Here is a 20283-nt window from a genome sequence, read left to right as displayed (position 1 = left end):
AATCTAAAGCTCTGAAAAATTGTGAAGGCCAAATTAACCTCCACAGCCATAGACCACTGCGGAATCCATAGTTTCCATATTGGGGAAGACTGCATACAACTATGTAATAATTCCACAATTTCTAGTACAATCACATTACAGGGACTAAAAAAAGATGTGCTCATATTTATGCAGTTCCCTCATATAATCAATAGGTAAAAGATGAAACAAGCTGTACCCTTTCCTTTTACCAGTTAAACCTACCCCCCAAAAAAACAAACAAACAAACAAAAAAACCCCCACAGCTTTCTTCATAATCCTCCACTAGACAGATATATAGGGAGAGAGAGGAGAAGTCGAGGGAACTCAGAAGCATCTGTCCTTCCTCTGGATCTACTACCACAAGCTTTCTTAACAAGCAAGAGGAAAACACACCGGATCCAAAACAGTTAATAAGGTTACCAAAGCACTCAAGATTCCTTTTAGGTTTTTCAAGATTTAAGACTTCTAAAATGAGTCTTAAGTACAGCTAATGAAAATGTTCTGCTTCAAATGAAAGCGAAGACCTCCATATATTCTGCTCTACCTGCATACATAACACATACAGCAAATTATTTGGATTTGCATACTGAATGGTCGAAAAAGAGTTACCGACATGCTCGCAGTTATGCAAGAAGACACGGTATTTGTTAAGTACGACAGTTACTGCTGGAGAACAATTCAACAAAAGGAATTTTTCCTGGCAACACACACAGACTTCTGGCTCTTTTTTTCTTTCTTTCTTCAAAGAAAAAAAGAGGGAAAAAAAGTCAGTAGCACACTAATAGGAAATGAGCTACTGTTCTGCGTACTTGCCTGCGTACTGTGCCTCCTAAGAGGGATTTCAGCACTTCGCAATACAGTAAGGTACTTCAAAGAACCAAACTGCTTAATAACACGAAGAAGAGATGGACCTGTGTCAGGTTCACAATAACATGCAAGAGGCTTCTTCAGCAACACCACCGGCAAAACCGCTTCCAGCTAAGAAACACATCAGGTCTGCCATAAAACTACTGCTAAAACGCTTACGTGCACCATGACTGTTACACGTTGCGTTTGCAGACACGAACGCAGCGCTGCAAAACTATGCCTGCGTGCCCCCGCTGCGCCGCCGGCCGCTCCCGCCCCGGCCCCCCGCACACCTCCGCCGCCGAACAAAGCGGCGAGTCGGCCCGCCCGAAGGGAAACCTTCCCGTTACCCGGCTCGGCACGGCTCGGCTCGCACCCCGCCACGGCCCCGGCGGGAAGCAGCCGGCCGGCCCCGCCGCGCATCCTCGGGCGCTCCCCGCTGCAGCCGCGGGGACGGCACGGCACGGCCCCCCCGACCCGCTCCGAGCCGCCCCCTCAGGCCGCGGCCGCCCCCCGACCCGGCCGACAAAGGCAACGGCCGCGGCAGCACCGGAGTCGCCCCGGCGCCGGGCGGGGCGGAGCGTGGCGGCTGCCGCCGGGCTGCGCCGGCCGTGAGAGGGCGAAGGGCCGCGCCCGGGCCTCGCCCCGCCCGCCGCCGCCTCCCGCCTCAGGTGCGCGCGGGCACCGGCTCCTCACCTGCGCTGCCACCGCCCCCGCGCCGCGGCCGGGACCGGGCTGGAGCCGCGCAGCGGCAGCACCACTGCCCCTCCTCCGCCGCGGCGGCTCCCCTCGGGCACCATCGCAGTGGACCGGGACCGGGACCGGGACCGGGACCGGGACCTGCCGCGCCGCCGTCTCGCCTCAGCCGCGCGGCTGCGGCTGCCATGGAAATCACAACCACGCCCTGATTGGTCGCGGGCCTCGATGTGTCGCGGGACGCGGTTGGGCCGGCGCTGAAGATTGACAGATCGGGGGCGGGGCCGGGCGACGGAGGGGCGGGACCGTTAACCCCTGCGGGCGCGGCGGGAAACATCTGGAGCCCACAGCTGGAGGGGGCGGGGCGCGCGGGCGCACATCTGGGCGGTGGCGCCACGTGAACGCCCCGAGGAGCCCATGTGCATCAACATCTGGACAGCCATGCCAGACAGATGTTGATGGCTGGGAACAGCTGGATTTCATCACAGGTGGCTCCACTAAAACACACCAGCGTTGCTGAAGGAGGAGGGTAAAGGCTTGGGCTACACCAACAGTCTAACAAGCAAACGCTTTGCCGAATGCTTCCCCCGGCTCGGGTTCGGAGGTGGGTCTCGCAGGTGGAACCATCCGGAGCACAGCCTCCCATTGCTCTGCGCAAACGGGCTTTAAGTGCGACACCGCAACTGCCTGACAAACCGAGGAAAGCTGCAGCGAAACATCTGGATGGCCATGAGGCACTGGCAGCGCGGGACAGCAGGGAGTACCGCCTGGCTGGGAGCTCGGGTGGCCCCTGGTGTCACACACTGAATTTGTGGCAGTGGGGAAGCACCAACCGTGTGCCCACCACATGTGCAACTGTGAAAACATCTGGAATAGCATCAGGCTGGAGCACAAGCTCGAGCCTGAGCTGGCTGCAGGCATAGTGCACAACTCCTCCGACCCACGGGTGGGTGAAGTGGCCAGGCGAGGATGATTTGCACCGGCACTTTGCCCCTGGAGGTGTAGCTCCAGGAAACCCACACCTGTAGGCTAGCTCACCTGTGACAAAGACTGACCTGAGGCCGTCCTAACCACTCCCTTCTCGGTGCTCTGTGCAGAAAGGCAGCTTTTAACCCTAAAGAGAGGGAAAATAGGCTGTATTTGACTTGTTAGCGTTAACATAGTGATATGTAAAGGCTGAATCTAACTGAAAATGTATTTCTTCTTTACATAGAGGAGCTCTGGCCCAGCTGCCATCACCATATGCAGACAAACACCCCATGGAAAAGTCAGCGCTGCTGCAGGGTCATAGCAAAGGGAGCAATCCCATGGGACAGTCCTCAGGTTTGTGTTGTTTGCCAAATGGGGGGGGGGGAATCAGCTAGAAGGATTTAACATGGTGCCAGCCCAAAATTGAGTCCGGGAAGAGCCACCTCTGTGATGAGCAGTGGTAGTCGACACTCATCGCTGCTCATGGATATTTTTGCCCTCTGCCTTCCAAACCCTCCCGCGCTGGGGTGGCCCCTCCGCCGTCGCTGCAGTGCGGCAGCGCAGCACGGGCTGGCAGCTAACGAGAGCCACCACCGGGTTGGTGCCACCAGGCTCAGGGAGGGCTCGGGGACACCAGGGCTGGGAGACAGCACCAGCAGCGAGACCTTGGTGTAAAAAGGATGGGGACCACCATGTGGGAGACCAGCCCCTTTTAATCCCGAAAGCCCTAAAATCAGTTCTGACTCACTGTCCTGTCTCCCAGAGAGACGGTAAAACCCCTGTGTGGCGGGGGAGATAACCAGCTGGGCATTGCCATCGTCCCGGCTCCACAAGATGCAGCGTGACGGTGCCTGAGCTGGCAGCGATACCTTCAGGACACAGAATTAATCACAGCCCATTACCTCCCGTCTCATAGCCCTTGCAAAGTGCCTATGATGAAACCTTTACAAGCCTGTCAGGACGTGGTTTCCAGCGATACTGATGTGCCAACGCTCGCTGCCGGCGCTGCCCGGAGAGCTGCTACGGATGAGCACTTGTTCTGCCGCCTGCTTCACCAAGTTGATGGAGAAGCAGCGCTATCGAGACGGGCCGTGAATGCAGCGTGGCTCATGCGTGTTTTATTTGCTGAAAAAATTAAGCGAAGGTAGCCATGTGAGCAGATACCTACATTCAGGACAGTGACAAGAATTCTCATGGTGGGAGAAGTTCTGCCCTGTAAGGACTGAGTTTCAAGAGTACCTAATGTCCGTAAGGCTTTCAGACGTGCTCAGGGAACTGCTCGGACCATAGAGAAACCAGCAACTCCTTTCAGGTGGTAAATTTCCTTTCAAATTTCTTTTCTCTGACAGCTATTGACAGGGAATAAATGTCATTTGCTGCCAGATGCAGCTGGATTTGAACTAATGATTTAAAGATGAAACAGTCTGTATCCTGTTTCCAGTAAGTTTGCCTCAATCCATTAAACAGCACTTTTCAGATTGCTTTATTGGTTTTTCTTTTATGGCTTTAACTGTGACTCACACAGAGCTTCCCTTTTAAAGGCTTCCAATCTGTGGCAATCAAACAGTGCCTCCAGGGGGGGAAAATGCCGTTCTTCAAGGGAAGGGGAAAAGGCGATGCTGCTGTATGAAGCAGATGGAGCTACTGTATGTAGTGGGTGCCCCATGCTGGGCCCTTCTTTAATCAGTGTTGTCCGAGAGCCACGGATCAAATAACCCATCAACTATTGCATCATGCAAAGTCTCAGTACAGACAGAGCTTAACTCTCGGCCGTGAAGTTGCTGTTGCTGGTGGGTAAACACTACCAGAAGCAACAGCATTTAACTGGTCATTATTTGACAGCATTGGCTGTTCCTTGTTGGCTTGCTCCTGGTAAAGCTGGGAAATAATTCCTCCTCGCCAGGGGCTCAGCTGCACGCACGGGATAAAGGGTGGGCCCAGGACTGAAGCCGCAGCTCTGGAGCGAGGAGCCACAGCCCAGGGTTTGCTCCAAGAGAAAGAGAAGCGGGTCCTGGTGGTTGTGCCTGCTTTGTGCCCGCTTTGTGCACCGTCTCCCCTTGGCAGTGACAGGACCTGTGGTTGTTCCCACGCTTCACGTTCTGGCACTGCCACACGGCACCTCTGGGACCGCTGGTGGGAGGAGGAGGAGGGAAGAGCAGCCCCGAGTCCTGAAAGCTGGAGCTGTTTAGGAGCCTACATTTAACTTTTTTCATGTTATTTCCAAACGTGAAGCACAACAAAACCAAACTTTTTCTCCAAATCGCTGCTATGGCAGGAACCGGCTATATACCATCGCCTGGGGGTTCCCAGCCCTGTGGCTGCATTGCGGACCCTCCCCGAGTCGGGTCCAGGGCACACCGGAGGAGCCGGGGGCCATCCTGCACAGCCTCCAGCAACAGTCGCAGGTCCAGCAGCAGTTACAGACTGTGCTGCCTTACGCTCGTACCGAGGCCTGCCCGGCGAGCAGCAGCTTTCCTACCCCACCATACAAGCGGCTGGGCCAGCGCGCGAGCGAGCGACGTCCCCAGCACGCTGCCCTGACCTCTGCTAGCTGGAGGTCTGGCGCATTCGGGAGCAATAACGGGTCTTTTTTTTCCCTCCCTGGACTTCCAATACAATGCTTTTCCTGACACCAACTCCACTTCAAAAGTAGTCCTGAATAAAAAGTGTGATGTTTAAGAGCAAGAGAAAGCTTGCCAGTCCAGATATCCTGGCTCTCATACAGGAGTATTTTACCTTAATTCCACCTTCCCAATCCTAAGAATGTAAAGAATTTCCCTCTGGCTCTGCCCAACTCATTCCCCAGCCCAGAGCAAGGAGAGCCGTGCTTGCTGGCTTAGGCATGTTCTTGCCCAAACTGTTAAATATTATTCTTTTTCCTCGAATGCCTCAGCAGTGATTGCACAACCCGGCTTTTTGCTCGCTGTCTGGCATGGGGAGGACCTCTCCTTCGCTGAGATGGAGGCGGGTTGGTGCTTGTGGCTTTCATCCCCACGCTCACTAAAGGTGGTTCTGAAAGCCAGGGGGGTGAGAGGTTCAGCCATTACTTCTGCCTCAAAAAAAGTCTCCCTGTTCCCTCCATTATAGAAGGTTATATATAGATAGATCCATTTTAGAAGGAACTGAGGGAACAGAGGAATTTGGAGGCGGATACCGACATGCTGAAGCACAAAGAAACTCGGTTGGATTTCAGCTTGTCCTGTGTGTCTGGGAAATTCATTTGGCCTTTAGGTAGAAGCAGCTCAGAAATCCCAAGCCCTGCGTGTGCCCGTGCTGTCTTGCACAGCTGGGCAGCCTACCTCCCCCAGGCAACCCCGCTTAAGTGCTTAGTTGGCTCTGTGTCAAAGACATAGATTGCTTAAGTCAATCCTGTTATCTCTGCCTTTATGAATACGAAAAAAATGCCCTCTGATTAGGGGAAAAGGATGGACCTAACACCTTACTGACAAAGTAAACTGCCGGCTGTTAAACCAGCACAGCCTTTAAGCCCTCGGCTGGTACCTCGGTCAGGAGAGGATCGGGGCAGCATCCCTCTCCACATCCTGGCCTCTGAGATGCCCTAAGTTTACCTTGGGCTGAGAAGAAGCAGGGGCAGGGGACAGGAACACCCCGCTCCTCGCTGCACATCACGGCAGGATGGGGAGAGGGGGGGCAGCTGGCACCCAGCACCACAAATGAATCCCAGCGGTGTCTGTAGATGCAGACATATCCAAAAACACCAGCCGAGGCATTCAGGGAAGACTTACGATCCCCAGAGAAGAACATCCAAGGACTGAGTTCGCAAGCCTCTGCGTTTAGGGAAAACAGGCCCCACACGACATTAGGCTGATGACATTCCTCTGCATCCCCTCACAGCAGGAGTATAAGATATTTCTGCTGAATAGATGTTTCTGCATCCAGAATCACCCCTTGACTTATCACAGTTTGTCTTATGTGCAGAGCAAACCTGTCAGCTGCGAATGCAGCGAGGACACTGTTTAACTTGGAAGTATGCTAATATCTCTCTGCATTTCCCAGAGGCGCGTTCATTTTTACTGCTTTTCTCTGCTACCAGTATTATTTTTCTGGCCCGGCTGCCTCACAGATCAATCATGTTAGCAGTGCAAAGTTTGCCCTTGGCAGTGCAAAGTTTGGCCCCGGGATGCCAGAGCAGATGTGGTGCATGCACCAATGGGCTGGGGGCCCGCTGGGCATTTTCAATAGCCACACAACTTGTATTTCACAGCCAAAGCCAGGAAAACCAAGCCCTGGGAATCACTGTGGGGTGAGAAATGTGCCCATTCTCAGTGTTTGCCTGCAAAAAGCCTCAGCTGCCAGCACAGGGATCCACCTAACCTGCATGCACAGCATCATTCTTGTGCACAGCCTGAAAGCATCACTCCTCTACCTCCTAGGGCTTTACCCTAGGTCCACAGGCACTGATCCCCCTGGGTCTCACAGAGCACGAGCTCATCCTGCTCTTCAAACTCGCTCTCAGCCGTGCCACGTTACAGCTGCCCCTACCTGCCCAGGAAGACACTGGCCTGAAAACACAACACCTCAGCTGGGTCCCTCCTGCCCAGCGTCTCATGGGAGGGCAGAGCGTGCCACATCGGATCTGGTTACACGTCAAACGTGCCTTGCACTGGCTCAGACACTGCTGGAGGTCCAGGCCAGTGATCTGGGCACGGGTGCTGAGCCAGACCCTCCCAGCTCAAACCGCCTGGGTGCTGCAGATCCAAGAAACCCACATCTCCACCAGCTCCAGCCCCAGCTTTGACCCCTTAGTTCCCTAAACCCAGCAGGGCCACTCTCCATCGCCAAGCAGGGCTGCCTCTTCTGCTGCAAGCACCGTTTCAGGAGGCTTTAAAGCAAGATTATCAAAGTCATGAGAACATGGGCTTTTCTTTAGGTAGCTGCAACCTGACCTTAACCCACTTGCGGCTTAGAGAGGAACGAGGCGGTTTCTGCTCCGACCTTGTAAAGGAACTCTTTGTGATAAATAACTCCATATTCCCCCATCTCTGCCTGATCTAGTGTCTGCTGCTTTCTAAATGTGACAGCTGAGAACTGACCTTTCCACGTGCCTGGAGAAATAATTACAGGGCTAGGAATATCTCTGTGCAGTTCTCATCCCTGTTCTCTCAGGCAAGGGGTTTTAGGCATCAGGTGTATATATTTCATGGGGAGATTTTTTTTCCCCAGCTGGTAGGCAGTCCTAGCCATCCAATAAATACAGAAGTAGCTGTTTTTCCAGTTAGAAAGCAGGAGTGAACACTTTCCTCTTTTGCATTTATAGGCATCTTCCCGTGTCCTTGTCTTGCAGACAGCTGCCTATGTGGCATGATGGAGGTGTGCAGGCGGAGCACTCGTCTCCGCATAGGAACACCTGAGAACAAGCCATTGCCTAATTCCATCCCCTCCTTTAGTTTTGTCTAAAAATAAAATAAAATAAATCCAATATCACAGAGACCAGCTAAGCTGGAGCTCTTATAAGGTCTCGTACGACCACTACCACGCTGCGGAAGGCGTTCGCTGCCAGTGATGGGTGACGCCCTTGGCTGCTTTTGCTGAGCTGCCCTGCATGGCTGGCCACGCAGGCAGGGAGCAAAGCGCCGGGCTTTCACCCACCAGCAAGGAGCAGTGCTCCTCAGGGCCGCGTGGCACCCACACAGCCCATCCTCAGCACATTCGTTCATCACATTCACAGGAAACCGCACGGGAAAGCACCACGCCAGCCCTTAACAGAAGAGGGATAAGCTATTTCTTGCACGACTTATACTGTGAAATTTAAATGGCTGAAAGTGCCCAGGGCTTTGCAGGATTAAGTCCTGAGTTTGTAAAGCAGTAGCACGTGTGGCAGCCACTTAATGGGCTAAATATCCATTAGCTTAATTATAATGCCAGTGATACAAGACATGATGTCATCTGTCTGGAAAAAAACACAAGGAGGTGAAAGAACAGCTCACAAACACCAGCATCTAAAAAAACCAAACAACCGAAACCCAAATCCCCAGCCCCACTGCCAAAGACACAGAGCTCTGCTTGCATTGGGTCAAAGGCTTTCAAAGCCTCCGTTTGCGATGGCGGCAGTGATACGGCAGTGGAATCGCCTCGGCCGCACACGCCGTGCCCGGGCGGTGGCTACGGTCCGTGTGGTGAGTTTCTCTGGGGCCGGACGGCCAGCGTGGCTGGTCTTGCAGGACTGGACTCTTGCTACCGCGGCAGCGCTGAAAGCAAAAATATCCCGTCACCCAAATACGTTGGCATCTCTATCACGTGCAAGGCGCGGGTGTTTCGAAAGCAGTGACTGTACAACGAGTGCCCAGCGGGTCCATCACTCGGCCCTTCGTTAGCTGGCCAGCTTGCAAGGAGCTAGAGAAGCGTACACAATTTTTAAATTACATAAAGCTCTGACGGACCATCATTAACACTGCCAATGAAATCATACATGGTGCAGCCCTTTTCTTTGAGTTTCTTACAAGTGGTGTTACAATTCACACTATTAAAGATGAGACAAGAATGAAGTTGAATCCCATCCCTACCATGTTTTCTTGTTCCAGACTTGCAGTATTTTCATCCTCCCCTGCCTCCTTTACGGTTCAGCTTGATTTGTCAGCTTAAAGAACCTGAATTAAACCCTAATTCTCCCTCCCCAGGGGCTGCTTTTGTGCTCATCACCAGCAAGCGTCGGTTCAGACACTGGAGATTTGGCACCTTACCTGGGGGAGATGAGGAGGGTAATGCGATGCCCTAAAAAATTATAAATAAACCCCCGCTGTTTTTGGGGACAGGCTCATTTGCTGGATCCAGCACCCTACCCTGGCAGTGTTTTTTTTCCCCGTTTGCAGTGGCTGAACAGCTCAGCTGAAGATGTGGCTTAAAAAAAACTTGGTTTAGACCCATTTTTTATTCCCAAGGCTGTACCTTTAGGCCTTGAGCGAGGCACATTGTGAAATGGGTGAAGCCTGAGCCCCTGGGCCAAAGTCTGGGAGAACAGTAAATAGGGGAGGGAGGAGCGGTACCTTCTGCAGAGCTCCCTCTTCTTGTTTGGTTTCCATCAATCATTTATTTTTATGGTGGCCTTTCAAAATGGGAATGTGGCATTTAATGCTGTCTCTGAGCTCGCTGAGGCACAGCTGGGTTTGCTACAGGGAGGGGAAATAGCCCTAACTGAAAACAGAGGAGGCACCTTCATTAGGGAGGTGATGGGAATGGTGAGACCCAGCTGAGAAGCTGAGGGTGTGAAGGCATCTGAAACCTGTATCCACCAAAAAATGGTCTATGAAACTATTAATTGTAGACAAGCTATAAAATGCAGCTCTCCTTTCTCCCCGTCCCTGCTCTAACCACCGAATAACAGCCCCCACAACCGTAAAAGATTTTAAATTTTAAAAACTGTACCGGGAATAAAATGCACCAAATAAATAATCTGCTGAGCTTCTGCACCTTTATGTGGAAAACCTGGGGCACAAAAAGAACCAATCTCTTTTTGCTAAGAAAACCGAAATTGCACCAGCAGAAACAAATAATGAATCCATCTTCCTGTAACAGTATTTTTAAATCAATGAAAGAGAGCAGCCATCAATACACCAATTTTCTGGGCTGTGATGGAGAGAGAGGGAACAGAAATGGCACAGTCAGGACTCGCTCGGCCCATCCTGCATCCAGCCCCCGCCCAGGGCTTCTCCCTTATTTCCAAATCCGTGCACATAAACAGACAATTCACAGTTAATGCTAAATACATTACCTATGTCTCAACCTATTGCCATAGGAACCTGCTGAATTCTGCAGGTGCCTTCCCTAATATTAACTTCTGCATGTTCTCCTGCATTCAGTCCTATAGTGATAGCATGTTTCTTGTTTTCCTAAGGAGAAATGAGACTTTCTCTGCCAGAAATGGAGCAGAAAGGGCAGAACTCCCTGGCCAACGTGCTGCTGGTGCTTGTAAAATGAAATAAGAAACTTTCTTCACTAGTGTGGCTGGCGAGAAGCTTTTGCCCTTAGATCACGGCTTTTGATTCCAAATGCTTTGGGTTCCTTTGAGCAGAAATCCCTGCCTTGCTCTGCAGCCAGCCTCTGACTAACCCGAGACAGAAAGCAGTTGTTTTGGGTTGGGTTGGTTGTTGGTTTGGGTTTGTGTTTTTTTTTTGTGGACGTATTCACAGCTCGTTGCACAGACTTGCTGAGAGCCAGCAAGGACAAAGGTAGCAACGCATCGGGGACCCAGACCTGCAACGTGACACCTCAAATCAAACATGCCCGTATGACCAACCCCCCGTGCCAGCCTGGGGCGAAAGGCAGCTCTCGCCTCCCTGCTGCCCGCGGCGCTGCCGTCCCAGCAAAGAGCTGACCTGCGGCAGCAATATGCCGTCCCTTTTATCTGCACGGAGTCCCCCTAAGCAAGGGCATGAGAAATTAATCCTGTTTTGCCTAAAATGCATTTATATACATATGATGCACACACATACACTAGAACAGGCTCCCCAGAGGAGTAGTCACGGCCCCAAGCCCATCAGAGTTCAAGGAGCATCTGGACGGTGCTGTTAGCCGTATGGCTCAGTTTTAGGTAGCCCTGCAAGAAGCAGGGCGTTGGACTCGATGACCCTTATAGGTCCCTTCCAACTTGAGATATCCTATGAGTCTATGATTCTATATACATATGTATGAGAATTTCTGCCCTAGTCCGTGTTTTTGGTGGGGTGGCCTTGGCTGGCTGCTGGGCGCCCACCCAGCTGCTCCCTCATTCCCCTCAACAGGACAGGGGAGACGATAAGATGAAAGAAGATCTTGTGGGTCAAGATAAAGACAGGACGCGCCACTCTGGCAGCTGGAGAAGTGCTCGGCCATGGCAGGGGGGAGGCAGCCCCTCCACCACCTGCATTGCTCCATGGTTTGACTTTCCAAAACTGTCTGCCAGCTGCCTTTTACCAGCACAGGGTCGATGCAAACCAGCCGGGACACAAGCAAGGCGGCTCCGCTACTCCTCCTCCAGTGACTAAGGAAATGTGACTGTGCGATCAACCCTCATGAATGCGTTTGGGGAACTCTGCCAGTGCCTGCATTTGATTTCTTGCCTCAACTCTGGCCAGCTTAATGCAACATCAGCTTGGAAGCCACAAAACATGAGACAAACAATGTAAATCAATGCGACCAGCAAAATTTAACAGGAAACAGGCTGTGCTCTTCATTTTCTGGATCGGAGAGCAGCTGGCCAGCAGAGCCACGATTACCTCCGAAAGTCCTTGCACCCATTTGCTTATTTGCAAGCAGGGAGGAGGGAACTGAAAGCTGATTTCATGTAATGTAATGCAATAACTCAATTCTAGATGCCTTAAAATTGGGCAAAAGACAGAAAAGTCACAAAAAGAGACAGGTGAAATACTATTAAACTAGCAGGCTGACGAAAAAGCAAGTAGCAGGATAAAACTGATGTCTGGAGATGTTAGGGTTTACTGCTTATCTAAGGACTGGCAACAAGGGCAAGATTGTGCATCACCGCAGGAGTAAATATCTGTACCATGGAGCTACAAATAACTGCACTTAACACCTCTTTGGGGTGTGTCAAGGAAGGCAGCAGGGCTGGCAGAAAGCTCAGTGTCACTTCTCCCTCCAGCAGATGTATTCTCACCCCAGCCATGGCCAGTGCTATGCTGGAGGGTCTCAGCAGTGCTCACCATCAGCGCCTGGTGCCTCAGTCCCACAGGGCTGCAAACAATAACGGGATAGAGCCAAAACGCGCCGGTGGGACGGCTGGGAGCCAAGCGCCAAGCTCGCAGGAGGATGGGATTTCAGGGAGCCATCGGGTCAGCTCACGAAGCTGATACAGTCCCTCTCACAGGCCTATCAAAGTCCACTAAAATCCATTTCCATTGGTTTCCTTCCCCCCACCATATTCTCCTTACAGAGCTGCTGCAGAACCCAGCAGCAGCGCCCACTCGGTGCTGCATGCCCCCCCAGGATAACACCGTGATAGTGCTGCTAATGCCATCGACAGCTCCAAAACTGCCAGCCCGAACGGGGTTTTACCAGAAGCAGCCGCTGCCCCCAGGTCTGACCCACCTCACGGAAGAGCATCCCGCTCACCCCGACCCGAGTGACGCAACCCCCAACTCACGGCACTGCTGAATTTCACCTTTTTAGCCTTAAATAGGCAATTCTGGTCCCCACTGGCAGCGCCAAGCGGCAGCAGAGGAAAGAGTGCGGCCACAAGTGCTGGCTCTGGGCAGACCCCGTCCTCCCCACTGCAGCCACTGACCGCTGAAGGGATCCCCAATATTTGAAGAAGGGCTCAGCCCGGCGCTGGAGCCTGATTTCAGGCAGATCAGGAGGATTTCCACGTGTCGAGAGGCGGCTCACGGCACACATCGGGTCTTCGGTGCTCTCTTCCCACCAGCTGCTATTTCTTCCCCACCCGCTTTTATAGGAGCCTGATAGCTCCCATTGGCTCAAGGCACACTTATTATGGTAGTATTATAGTGACTACTATAACCCATTTAAATTGCGTTAAATAATTTCTCAGTTCATTGTCCTGCAGAGATTAGTTACATATAAGCATATTTTAATGATTAACTATTGGGCTTTGCTGAGGCCCCAGCAAAAAAATGCAGAATCCACAGCCTGCCTCCCTCCCTCCCACCCGCCAGCTCCCCTCTTCATCACCAGTCTCACAGTATTTATGGCTCCCGGCCTGACACAACCAGCGCAGCTGGCACTGGAGGAAAGGCTCCAGCTCCCAGAGCTGCAGAAAGGCTGGGAAAAGCTCAAAACTCAGAGTCCAAAGAGGAAAAAGCAACATTTGGAGGTTAAGTAATGAAGAAGCTGCATCTGTAGAGTCAGTCATAGGTTTTGGAGTGAATCACAGGCTTTCTTGCTGCGTTGGGCACTAGAGATGAGCTGGAGCCTGTGGTCGGCGCTTGCTCTCCCTCGCCCTGGTGAAACCCAGAGAGATGATGTGGGTGGGGGTGAAGCTACCTGGGGCACGAGCCAGGGTTAGTGCAGAGCCCGCCCCGCAGGTGGCTGGTGCCGGCTGCGGTCCTTGCACCGGGCGTTTCTTCCCACACGTGGCTGCAAGGACCAGGGCTCCAGCAGCAGGGAAATTCGGGGCTGGGTTCTCTTTTTTGAGCCACTCCCGGCATCCGTGCTCAGGGAAAATAGGTAAGAAAGCAGCAATTGCCCATCCCTACGTGCACAGACCCCCGTCCAACCAACCCCTGCTTCTGCACCCACCTCTGCGGAGCAAGGCCTTGCCTGGGCAAAGCCCATCAACCCTGCACAGCAAGGCTGAACGGGATAAATTGTATTTCACCTGCATGATACTGGACACTCACACGCTGCTCCTCACCGTGCAGGGATGAGTTACACACCAACGCTGACACCGCTGCAGGGCTGGGGGGCGCATCCCTGCCTCCAGCGCGTGCTGGTGGCAGCGGCTCCACGCCGCGCCCGGGAGCTCTGCGGACCGCCGCAACCTGCAGCCGGCCCGAGGCATTAACCATGACTTTTGCTGTAAAGCTGTTGCAAGCCTTGCCAAATGCTACATCGGTTTCCTCCCAGAAATGGGAACTTCAAGCATTCATCTTACCTTGCAATATTAAAACAGGCGAGCGATCACAAGCCAAGCCTGGGAGGTGGGTTGGAAGTCCCCGTGGCCGCCCTCCGCCAGCTTTTGGAGCAAGAGGAACATTTTGGGGCCATTTCCAGTGCAAGATCCACAGTGCTCGAGCCTCCTTCTCCAGTTGCTTCAACTGCCGGGGTCTCACCCGAGGTGGTGACACATGGGCAGGGGGTCCCATCCCACAGGACTGGGAAAGAGGCAACTTTCCGCTGAGCCCACGCCTGGGGCAGGACGTTGCACAGGAAAAGGGAAGATGTTTAAATTGGCCTGAAGCAGCTTGTTTCCACACCCAGCCCACTCACGGATGCTGCAGTGTGGGCAGCTGGAAGCAGCAGCATTAGGGGATTTTCTGGGCTTTGCTGGGCAATGAAGGACGAAACCTGCTGGGAGGAGGTGGTTGGATCCCATTAGGTTTTGAGTGGGTGTTTTTGGCACTTCCTTTTCCTCCCTCACTGCCACCCTCTGGCTGCTGCACCCTAAGGAAACATTTAGCTCTGCCTTGCCATGGTGTTTTTTAAGGAAATCAGTGAAAAATAAATAAAAAAAAAAAACCCAAACAACAAAACCCTTTTGTAGATGAATTTGCCAAGCACCCAAGATGAGCCCCATTGCGGTGGCAATATTGGGCTTCCCCATGGGACAAGGAACACCCCAGTGCATTGCGATGGGGACCAGGATGGTACCTGCAGAAGCATCAAGGTGCTTGTCCTGCGCATTTCCCCCAAACCCCATCTGCTTTCTCTCCACCCATGACATTTCAAAGCCCACCATGTATCGCTGTCCCATTGCAGGGCAGGCAGATAACTCAACACACCTAATTAACAAAAAAATAGCATTTACATCATCTGTTGACGAGCCCTCTCAGCCCAGTGCAAGAGCAGATGCTTGAACAACAGCTGCCAGTTCATCCCAGCTGATGCCCTCCCTCCTCGATGGGCGGCATGGGGAGCAGTAAACTTGAAGGTCCTTTTAGACTTGGCAAAAACACCCCTAGTCCAACAGAGCACTTGTTTTAAAGCCTTTAGCATGCCTCCAGGGGTTAGCTTTCACTATATATATAAATATATGCATATATAAAGTGTGGGAAAGAGCTGGGAGAGCCCCCCCGCCCCATCTCTGCTGAGCTGGATAATTTCAACAGCTCAGACTTTCTATTTTTGGATACCTTTTTCTCAATGGTGTCTGGTCTGTAACAAAAGGGATTTGCTCCCCTGAGCTGCCACCCCATGAAGGGGGAGCCCCGGGGACCAACGCAGGGCGAGACGTGAGGTCAGGGAGCTGGGCTGGCTCTGCCACCCCAAGACAGCCATGATTTTTGGTGGAGGAGCAAAGGGCAAGCATTGAGGGTGAAGGGAGCGGTTTGTCCTGGAGGAGTCCTGAGGGCAGCACAGGGCTTGCAGATGGGCAGAGCTGTCCTTGGCCAGAGCACACCTCGCCACCAGGGCAGTGGGTTTAATCTCGGGCTTAACATGCTATTCTCCATCCCCAATGCTCTGCAGACCCCACAGCCCATCCCTGGCGGAATAAGTTGGGTTAATTGAGGCATCATCCACTCAGGGGATGGCTGAACCCATCCCCTGACCGTGTCATGGAAACCTCTATGCTAACAAATCTCTGGGTAAAGCAGATCTTTACCATTAACTTCACATAAGCACTGCAGGGGTCAGAGACTGAGGCCAGGACAAAGCCCAGCAAGGAACTGCTCCTCTGCCGGCTCCTCCACTGTGAGCAGGGCGAATGCTCTGGAGAAGCTGCAAAAACACCCTAAGCTCCAGGAGCAGCAGACAATGTGTGCTTTAATTCCATAGCTTTAGGAGGAAAAAGCCAGCTGGTGCGTAAAGAGCAAACCTGGCAGGAGGAATCGCCCTGCTGGAAAACCACAAATGTACCACGTCCTTGAAATGCTGCAGCAACCCAACGCCAACAGAAGCAGCGGCAAAGATGCCCAGTCACTCATTTCCAGCTGGGACCAATGGTTTGAGCTCTTCCCCATCCCCCTGTGCTGATACCCCAGGTTAAAGCTTTGCTCTGCAGCCCCACTGCTGCCCAGCTCAGGTTAGACGTCGCCATCCCGCAGCCGGGTCTGGCTGGGAAGCGATGGGGCATCTCTGACCGCACTATCCTCCTGTCCCCAGAGAGACCAACAGCGGAGATTTCTGGGGGGTGAGAGGTGGAGGCCTTTGCGAAACAGCTGGGTTTGGTGGTTTTTTTTCCCCCAAAATGAACAATGAAGTTTCTGCCTGGCTCCATAAAAGAGAAAGGCTGGGTGATTCCTGCCAGCTTTTCTCTCAGAGCTCAGCAGGCTACCGAGTGGGAGCCCAGCAGGGCCAGGCACTAACTGCATGCAGTGGCTTGGGCGGTGAAGCTGCCCGTAAGGAGGACAAGGGGTGGGATGCACAAACAAGGGCTTTAAATCACACTGGCACAGGAAGTCCTCGCACTCAGCACCAAAGCCTGTCCAAAGCGACTGAAGACACCGCTGCCACCACCGCCCTCCTGCGCCCCGGCACTATCTCACCCGCAGCCTCCAGCGCTGGCTGGGAACAGCTCGATCCGCATCCAAGGGACAGGAAAAGGCTAAAGTAAACCAGAGTATCCAATGGCTCTGCAAAACCTGGAAGGGCTGGACATCAGGTGAGGTGGAGCCATGCTGCAGCCAGACCTGGGTGGCTGCATAAAAATGCAACATCAGCACTGTTTCGCAGGTGGCCATGAGAAAAAGCCCCTATGGCAGGTTTGGCTTGGGAAAAAGTGAGTCTTGGACAGCAGTCTCCGTGCCGGGCATCTGTGGTGCTCCCATGAAGCACGTCCCCCAGCTGCCTTGCCATGATGTGGCAGAGATGCTGGCAAGAGCCATTTGGCAGATGCTCTTTATACCCCCATGTACCAGCCAGCACAGCTGCAGCTCCCATCAGCTGTCAGCCCTGCTGGGACTGTTTGCAGCACCCCTGAACCCTCCCCGCAACTCCCTTCCCAGCTTTCCTATTTGCATCAAGTCCTTCACGATGATTTTTGGGGGGGGGGTTTAATTCTCTTTCAGAAGTTCTCTCACCCCATTTGGTTGGGGTCTTTCAACTTTAATCTTTAACAGCATCACAGCTACCTTTGATGGTTGTTTTTATAAACATTAAAGTTAATAAAGACCCTTAATGTAGAGAGAAATTAATTAATTTAAGCAATTTGTGCAGGGAGACTCTTGCTTATGGCAAGCAAAAGTTCTTGGGGCTTAAGAAATGTTTAAGTGCTCACTGCACTTCAGTTGTGCTTTGGCTGCAGCTCTGATTTTTTCCAGCACAAGCATTTCTTTTTGGTCAACAAAAACTTTGCAGCAGGATTTCTTTCTGTGGGAACAGAAAATATTTTCTCTGTCAACATCTTCGGACCACTCCAACCCAAACAACACTTCCATCAACTCCCTCCAGGATGCTGGCTGGATCCCAAACTGTGCCTCAATATCAGCCTTTTGGAAAGGGGGCTAACATGACTTTCCTCTCTCTGGGAAGGCTACAAAACATCACTTGTGGTTTTTAAAGGGTGCTTTGGGCTTCTTTAGAGAATTCCCTGGGCTCATCTGGGGGGTGTATGGTGGGGGTTGGATGCATCCAAGCTGCTGCTGAAATATTTTAGAGAGCTTTAACATCCCAAGGACCACCAGTTCCCTGCCTGCCTTGATCCAAAGGCCCTCCCCTTCTACAGGATCCAGCCTCGGGAACAGGGATCCCAATCCCACAGCTCAGCATCAGGAGCATTGGATTATCAAGCTGGTGGTGAGGAACCAGTGTCTTTAGGGAAGGATCTCATCACCCAAAGGCATCACTCTCACAGGTGAGGAAGAGGTACTCACTGCTCATTCAGCTCTCGGTGGCTTTCCAGCTGCCTGCTCCCTGCCCCGCTCCTCCCACGCCCCCACCATCAGCTCTGCCACAGTGCTCACTTTGGGACACGAACTGGGTCTTCCCTACTGACACCTCGCTGAAGCAGAAATGCCAGTTTTGGTGTCCCCGAGTCGCCCTTTGCAAACTCTCTTGCTGGGATGACGCTGAGCGCTGCCCCCCCATGAGTAATGGATGCTTCGGCACACATTGCTGTCGTGCCACTAAGGCCAGGAGAGCAACGTCCGTGTATGCCAGCCCAGGATCTGCACCCACACTTGCATTTTAAACGCGAGAGGAACCTAGGTAATTTAGGTTTCCTGCAGAAACATGACTCTCGGTGTGCCATTAAATAATTTAACTACTTCTCTGGAAAGCATGACTTTCCCCTTCTGACGGGGACACAGCCACCAGCCCCACAATGCTCGGCAGCCCACCCGCAAGGGAACGCCGTCCTTTGCTTCATGGCTCAGCCCCATCCCCAGACTTGATCTTGTGCCTAAATCAAGAGCACAGATATTTTCATTAGAAAGTCACAGTTCACACTGTTGGGCTCCCTGTTATCCCTGCCACAAGCAATGGGAACAACGTGCAGGATGTGCCTTCGTGGCGGGGTAATTCCTAGGGGCGCAAGGCGGTGAAGCCTGGCACTCCTCGCCCTATGAAATTCCTAACTCAACTCCCTATAATGGAGAACCTCCAAGGGTTCATCGCAGATATGCAAGTACACAGTGATGTCGGGACCGCCGCAGGAAGGGGACTGCCCCAGCAGAGCCCGCGAGCACAGCGGGCACCCGCGTGTCCGGCGTGGGGCCACAGCCACAGCAGCGCTGCTGCGGGTGCAGCCGCCCCAAGGCAGTGAGGCACAGACACCCACACGCTGGTCTCGAAGCACAGAGAAAGCTGAGGGCTGCAGCCTCCGCATCTGCTCCATGATTATCAGCAGAAAAGGCTCCGTTACTTGTCAGGATGCACAAAATCCTCAAACAATCCCTCGGGCAGCGCTCCTGGCGTCAGCCTCGCGGCAGGCCCCAAGCGACAGCCCTACCCACGCCCAGCGGATTGCTCACCTGAGAGTCCTTCGGCCGAAGAAGAAATCGAGGCAGGGAGAAGAGAAGCGACTTCCCCACGGTCACAGGCTGGTGGGAGACCTGGCATTTGCTGATTGACTCCGGCTCCAAAGCCACCCTATCACTATCCTCTCCTCTCACTCGCTGGGTGGTGGTAGAGACCCAACAGAAAACTCTCAAGGCAGGTGAAGTGGTCCCCTCTGAACCCGCACCCTGCTACCCAGCGCTGCTCCACGCACCCAGCCCACGGCATCTCCCATCGCTGGGACAGACGCCACCCGTCCTGCCGCACCAGTTCCCTGCTCCACATCTTCCACCCCAGAGCTGCTCACCTGCAGGAAGGGAAATAAATCTCTAAAGGACAAAGAGCTGACCTCCAGGGACAGCAGGAGCTGAGTTTTAGTCCCTGCCCGCTCACCAGCTTCAAATGTAGGGCTTTATTTCCGTGGGTCAGAGCATGAAGCGGCAGCCGCTGCCGCCTCTGGGTGGTTAACTTGTGAGCATCGCCTGACTGCGCGGGAGTCAACTGAAATATTTCCATGAGTCCTTCTCAGTTACCAGGATCATTTCATAACCACAGATGTTCTTATCAGTGAGGCAAAGCTCACCAGGTGAGACACTATCTGTTATTTAGACCAGCTGGTACAATTGCAAAAAACAGACAAGTTTTCAGGTGCGAAAGGTCTTCATGCTCCTTCTGCAGTACGTGTTTTGAAAGTCCCTTTGCTGTGGGAGCTGGTGCCAGGAATAGTCTGGAAAAGGCTGGTTATGCCTAGTGGATGGAAAGTGAAGAAAGACAAGTGGAAAAATCCCCGTCTCAGCCAAGCTGAGGTGCACGCCGGCTTCCCCGCCTCCCCTCCCCCTGCCAAAGCCCAAAGTGGTTCCGAAGTCGCTCAAACAACAGTTGACACCAACGCTTTTGAAGCCTGTGCCCAAACACACGGAAGCTGATTTCATGCCTAGGAAGCGATGCATTTTCTGGGTTACAGACCCTGCCCTTCGCACGCTGCCGCGGCAGAGAGCCGCCCCCCAGCGAGGCAGAGGCAATGAAAAGTTTAATCATAGAAAAGGCAATACAGAAAAATATGTGCGTTTCAAAACTGGGGTCCAGAATAATCCCAGTTTGGGTTGGGTCGATTCACCCATGGCCTGAGTCAGAGGGGCTGAGCACAGCTGGGGTCAATGAGCAAATGGTTCTGTATTTTGGGCCAGA

The 20283-nt window shown here is 53.0% G+C and overlaps 1 protein-coding gene and 1 long non-coding RNA gene across 5 annotated transcripts in view; one reads left to right on the top strand and one right to left on the bottom strand.

Annotated features, from left to right (window-relative positions):
- Nucleotides 1-12999, bottom strand: part of TPST1 (tyrosylprotein sulfotransferase 1) — a 41694-nt gene extending 28695 nt beyond the window's left edge. Inside the window, exon 1 of one of the 4 annotated variants that reach the window (XM_064467804.1) lies at nt 12770-12999. The gene's annotated coding sequence lies outside the window, so the exon portion shown is untranslated. The other 3 variants (XM_064467803.1, XM_064467802.1, XM_064467805.1) reach the window with 3 other exon arrangements.
- Nucleotides 1666-4007, top strand: LOC135316078 (uncharacterized). The gene is made up of 3 exons (XR_010375526.1): nt 1666-2167; nt 2777-2886; nt 3449-4007. It is a non-coding gene; the product is annotated as an uncharacterized LOC135316078 (long non-coding RNA).
- Nucleotides 13000-20283: the final 7284 nt, after the last annotated feature.

This window comes from Phalacrocorax carbo, chromosome 17 (assembly GCF_963921805.1).
Source record: "Phalacrocorax carbo chromosome 17, bPhaCar2.1, whole genome shotgun sequence".
Lineage (NCBI taxonomy): Eukaryota > Metazoa > Chordata > Aves > Suliformes > Phalacrocoracidae > Phalacrocorax > Phalacrocorax carbo.
The sequence above is the reverse complement of the archived record's forward strand: the minus strand, read 5'-3'. Positions and strand labels throughout refer to the sequence as shown.